The 6436-nt window shown below is 39.7% G+C and overlaps 1 long non-coding RNA gene across 1 annotated transcript; it reads left to right on the top strand.

Moving 5' to 3' along the window:
* Positions 1-427: 427 nt before the first annotated feature.
* LOC130457011 (uncharacterized) lies at positions 428-5376 on the top strand. Its single transcript, XR_008915945.1, has 3 exons — positions 428-556; positions 2266-2426; positions 5333-5376. It is a non-coding gene; the product is annotated as an uncharacterized LOC130457011 (long non-coding RNA).
* Positions 5377-6436: the final 1060 nt, after the last annotated feature.

The raw sequence follows: 6436 nt of genomic DNA, 5'->3' as shown, positions 1-6436 counted from the left end.
TATGTAATGCCCAGAAAGGTAGATTTCCCCAAGAGGACAGTCCTCTACTGCGTACTGTTCTCAGAGTCTGAAGAGTGACTGAGAGAATTCTGATGTTGACCCTGAGTCACTGCATAAGGGAGATTGTTGAAAAATATATTACAGGTGGATTTCAAGACGAGTAGTAATGTGTGGGTTTTAAAGTGTGGTGGCTGGGGAAGCAGCATCCCCCAGGGTGCCTCAGGGGTCCCTCCCTACTACTTCCTGGCATGGGATTGGTCTTGAATGGACCAATCCCGTGCTGGGGGAGGGACCACACCCTACTTCCTTGTCTTGAATTGGACCAATCTTATTCTAGGGAGGGGCTACGCCCTCTACTTCCTGGAGCAGGGATTGGTCTATATAAGGACCAATTCCCCACCTAGGAGGGAACTTTGAAGACTTGAATAAGAGGAGATTCCGAGTAGTGGGGAAGTAGCTAATTTCAGCCAGGGAAACTCCGGTTGCTTTTTCTTTAATAAAGTTTTTAAAAGGATCAAAGGATAGGGTTTTTCTTTGAGCATCCTCACATGTATTGGTATGTATTTACTTTTGAATACTTAACCAGACTATTGGAGCTGCAGACATTTTGAGAAAGTTGTCTTTTGCCCCCCACCCTCTCTCTCTTATGTTTGTTGACTTTCAGTACTTAAAACCCTAGAGACTGTGGAAATCATTCCAATTCTCTAGTTGAGTTACATTGCTTTATCTTACTCCCAGTCAAGGACTCCTTTACTCTTGTATGTTGCCTTTGGTCTCTTCTAATCTGTATTATTGGAGCCACTAAGTAGAACAGTAGATAGAGTGCCAGGCTTGGACTCATCTTCCTGAGTTCAAATTTGTTCTCAGATACTTATTAGTTGTGTAACCCTGGCTAAGTCATTTAACCCTTTTTGTCTTAGTTTACTCATTTATAAAATGCATTGAAGAAGGAAATGACAAATAATTCCAGTATCTTTGCCAAGAAAACCCCAAATGTAGTCATGATGTATTAGCCATAACTACAAAACAATAGCAAGATGTATAACTTCTCAGACTTCTATTTAATGTTTTTGCTTAAAGAGGCTTACTCACTATTACCTATTTAATGAAGAAAATTAATATTGTGCTGCATTATATAAAAACCAGTATTGCTCTCTAATCCATTATTTTTCTCATTCTCTAGGCCAGGGGTCCCCAAACTTTTTACACAGGGGACTAGTTCACTGTCCCTCAGACTGTTGGAGGGCTGGACTTTAAAAACCTAACCCTAACCCTAACTCTAACCCTAACCGTAACCCTAACCTAACCCTAACCCTAACCCTAACCTAACCCTAACTGGGCAGCAGTGTACATAGTGTGAAATCCCTGCCCCCAGATTGCTACTCACAATGCTGATGTCTTCTATTGTGCAGCCACATAATCCTTTGCGCGGCGCCTCATTCTAAGGTGCCATACAAAGGATTATGTTACGGAAAGTAGTACTGTATGTGAGGAACACTGCGCTTTGTGGCACTGCCACATACAGTGCTCCTCTCACTGACCACCAATGAAAGATGTGCCCCTTCCGGAAGTGTGGTGGGGGCAGGATAAATGACCTCAGGGGGCTGCATGTGGCCTACAGGTCATAGTTTTGGGACCCCTGCTCTAGACCCTACTTCTGAAAGGCAAGAAATTTCTGAAAGGAATGAATTAGTAATGTGACTACTCCTAGCCCCAAAGGCATCTACTGGTTTTAATCAGCTTGGGCTGGGCTCCTCATACATGGAATTCTTGGTTCTATCCAGTAGATGGAGAACCAGCTTTAGTTAGGCCTTTCCCAATGGACAAGTCTCCTGTTCTTTCTAATCAAGGTTAAGGGTGAGCTGGTTTCCAGTGGGGAAGTCAAACCCAGGAGGAACCTGATTGAGATGGTTTTTGTTTTTCTTGCCAAGATTGCTAGAGACAGCAAATAGAGACTAATAAAGCAAATAGCTTTCCTTAAGTTTTAGAGAGGGGTGTAATCAGCCAATCTGAAAATCTTCCCACTTTCTCTAGCTGCAGACTAAATCCTATCACCTGAGGAATTATCATGTCTCCTGTCCACCCCCCTTCCACACCATGAAGTAATAGAGAGGAGCTGAGAACTCTTAATCTACCTCCTCATTAAAATATCTACCATTTGAGATTGACTTACCTTTGCTAGGGAAGCTTCAAAGGATGTATTATCAGGCTAGTAAGAAGGAAGACATACTTAGGTTTAAAAGGCCTCTCATTTATTTTGACCAGGACAGAGCCAAGTTGGAAGAGAAGAAGCAGAGAAGCTCAAAACCATCATGAGAATCCTCTCCAATCAATCTTAAAATAACACCACAAAACAAATGCAGGGGTAAAAAGAACCAACAAAGAGAAAGAGTGAAACAACTTTCAAGAAGAGAGAAACCTAAAAGGTAGGCAGAGAACATATGGGGCACTGGGGTGAGAGAGGAGCACAGACAGCAGGAGGCTACAGTAAGGAGTGAAGAGAAAGTCAAGAGCAGAACCCCTCCCCCCAACTCCCCCTCCTTCTCAATTCTACTGTTCATGGTTTGGAACCTAAGTTTAAGCAAATATCTAGATCCTAGGACCCTACCTGGGCAAATAGAGGTCCAACCAACCTGTGCTCCTTGAAATTCCAAACCTGTCAGGAATTCTAGCCCAGGATAGTCTGTGCTGAAGCGGCCTGATCTGTGTGGGCCCAGAGTGAAGCCAGGAGTCCCAGTCTGGACCTGTCATGAGGACATAGATCCCAGTTTGGAGTAGTTGGTAGACCCAAAGCAGGGGGCCCTTCCTGATTCTCTTGCTAAAAGCTCAAGATAGAACCCCAACAAAGGGCGATCTACTCTGCCTCTGACAAGATCAAGTTCACACTAAGACCAAAAGTTTACACCTAAGCCTGAGGATAGAATTTGAGTAGTCTCTGACCTAATAAAGTACTGAGTGAGACCAAAAGCTTACCTTCTAGGTGTAAAATGGAGATTTGAACCCCAGACTTCAATCCCAGAAATTCTTGGTAGTTCCCAGAATTCCCTATAATATAACTCACACCTGAGTGAGACACAATTTGTATTTAAACTAACTCTCCACCTACTTCAGTCTCTCTCCTTTTTTCTGTTTCTAAGCACATGTGTCTCTCAAGATGTAGATTAAGTGGCTGTGAATGGGATTTTCAGCCCTTCTAGTGCTTTTCTTATTTTGTATTTTCTTTATTTCTTAATCTTTAATAAACCTTGTAAAATATAATACTTTTAATAGAGAAACTAATTTTAATTGTTACAGTTATGGTGACCAAATGGTGTAACAGTTAAAATTAGTTTCTCTGCTAAATGTATTATATTTTTATGAGGTTTATTAAAGATTAAGAAATAAAGAAATAACAAAATAAGAAAGCACATGCAACCTACATCTTGCCTGCTAGGTAAAGAGCTGCGTGTCTCCAGAAGTGGAAGCTGAGAGAGCACAAGTAGGTGGTACAGTCAGTTTAAATGCCCATTTTTGTTCTCGGCCCAGGTGGGAATTCAGGTGATATTATAGGGAATTCTGCGAACTGCCAAGGACTTCTGGGAATTGAAGTATGGGGTTCAAATCTCCATTTTTACGATGGGATGAGAAAACTCTCGATAAAAAAAAAAAGATAGCCTAGATAGTGATTTTTAAGCCACATTTCTCCAAGGCTTTTCAGAAAAGTCTCAAGATCTCCTGCCTGTAGCCATCCACTTCAGACTTTCTTGAGTCAATATTTCTCACTTGATCCCAGCCCTTCCAGCCCGGCTCAGCCTGGCTCCTGTTGCCTGCTTCTGCACTCCTGCAATCCAGACCTGTCTGACCCAGATCTCGATCACCTGATCACAACCCACCCACCAGGCCCCAGCAAACTCTAGCCTCGGAGCAGATCGCTCATTGCCCCAGGCCCAGGACTCACTTCCACCAGCTGGTAAAAAAACGGGAGTGATTTTCCTTAGGCTACAATTAGCCTCCACGTGGCAAGGGGCAGGTGATAGCAGAGGGGGAGAAAGAGGAAAAGGAAGAGACTTTTCCAAACAGGAACTTATAAACAAGGATGATTTACAAGGCTATCTTTTGACTGCATTGATTCTTTCATTTATCTCACCTGGGAGTCAGGAGAAAATTTCAACTCCCTGCAACACTTTAGCCAAATTTGAGATTCTAAAAACCCACCCTCACTATGGGGGGGGGGGGGGGAAGGGAGGGAACTCAATGGCTCAGTGAATTGAGAGCAAGGCCTAGAGACGGGGAGTCCTGGGTTAAAATCTGGCCTCAGACACTTCCTGGTGGTGTGGCCCTGGGAAAGTCATTTAACCCCCATTGCCTAGGCCTTACCAATCTTCTGCCTTCTGACAATAGGCATCTAAATGGATAAAAAACCAAGGAACGTTAAAGATACTGGAGGTTATATTTTTAAGGCATTTCAGACTCCATGTTTTATAAAAATCTCTGTATTCTGTTGCATTTTGCTGATTGTTTTGTTTAAGTTTTAACTTTGTGATTTTAAGTTCATATATTATTACATTCAATACTATTCGGTTACACTGAATCATTTTAATGTACTGGGTTTTAACTACTGTTATATTCTGTTGCTTTTCCCCTATAACTATACTGAACAAACATTGTTGAGTAGGCCCATATAAAAACAGCTTTTCTATTTTTGACTTTGTAAATTGTCACATAGAGGATAGATCGACTCCATCAGAAAATTGCTACAACAACCTTTAGAAAATTTAATGAGCTAAATATCTCAAATTGATTTTGAGGGTTCTTTAGACATGATTTAAATTTTTTTTTAAACAATCTCTGGTCATTTTGCAGTCCCCTAACATGAGGTAAGGCCCACTTTAGTAGCTGAAGTGAAATACAATTATACCCCCAATTCCCACATTTTAAGAATGTGAATGGAAGCTGGGAAGTTAATACCAGGGCATATAGAACCCCTGGAAGACTCCCCAAAAGTGGAGCATCTCTCATTTATAACTCTTCATCTCATTATTCCACCAGAGTGATATCTAGATTCCTTGATGATGTTCTAGACCCAAATAAGTTTTACTTTGTTTAAATATGTTTACCAAGGTTGAAAGATTTGCTATGTTTGTAAAAATTGTGACAAATATCCATCAGTTGATAGGCTTTTAAAAATGCCATATAGCAACTTATGTGAAATATGATAGTGGGTTTGTTTGTTATTGTAATTAACTGGACTATTGAGTAATTTGGGGATATTGATTGCTACATATTTGTACTACTGTTCTTTATTTAAAAAAAAAAACCTATTACCTTCTAAAATTCATTTTCTTGTACTCAGAGTGGATCATGGCCAGATATGAAGAAGAAATGGATCTCATTTTGGTGAGAAAGACATGTATTCTATATTTTCTTAGCTGACACAGAGAGTCAATGATTATAAGCTATATTTTTGAATTTTAAAAAATCTTTTATTATTATATTTTTCTTACATGTGCCATATACTATTTAAGTCTTTTATTTTTCTCTCCTTTTTATATTTGAAGCACATGTCACCAGTATTGAGATTTTCTTTTAACTTTTTGACTTAGCAGTAATATAAGTTTAAAATAATTTGCTATAATGTCAATGGATGCCCCAAAAGCTTGAGACTATAAAAATGATGCCACTACTTGTTTAAAAAAAAATGGGACTCTGCTTAATGATTCTGTCTGATTCCAGATATACAAAATATACAAGATATACAAAAGAGCCACTGCACAGGGCCAAAGACATCAATACAGGAAGGATTGATGCACTTCTAAGCCAATACAAAGGACTTGAAGCTAGTGTGAAGACTCAAACTTGTGATGCTTAACATACACTTAACATATGTTAAGACGTAGGCCTTCCTTGTATCTGCACTCACTCTGAAAATACTTACAGATGAGTATCCCAAACCTGGCTACTACTTGGCTTCTATAATCTATTCCCTTTTTTTGTCTTTCATAGTCTGGCAAACTTTCTGTAGTCCTGGCTACTGACTGGGTAAATGCTTACTTGCTTATATCATTTTAATTGGGCTCTGATTCAAGGACCTGTTATACATTTATTTTTCCTTTACTTGGAATTTTTATACATAAGACTTTGATAGTCTATAATTTCATCCAGAAATTTTCTTTTTTATTTGGATTTTTCTGATGTCTTTTAAATTTCTCTTGCCAATTGATTCATATACCTCATAACTCAACCATGCATCCCTAAATGATCCTCTGTGTTTTTCAATCACCCTCTTCATGAGGGAATGTAAAAATATTATTTTAAATTGCAAAGTTTAAATTCCTTTTGAGAAGAATTTTAGGTTAAGAAACATGTTACCTCTCCAATCCAGAAACTGAACTGTTTGGAGAAGACACCATGAAGATGCCTCCAGACCACAAGCTGCACGAGAAGATCAAGAATGAAC

This window comes from Monodelphis domestica, chromosome 2 (assembly GCF_027887165.1).
Source record: "Monodelphis domestica isolate mMonDom1 chromosome 2, mMonDom1.pri, whole genome shotgun sequence".
Taxonomy (NCBI): domain Eukaryota; kingdom Metazoa; phylum Chordata; class Mammalia; order Didelphimorphia; family Didelphidae; genus Monodelphis; species Monodelphis domestica.
Note: the sequence above shows the minus strand (reverse complement) of the source record. Positions and strands in the feature narration are given on the sequence as shown.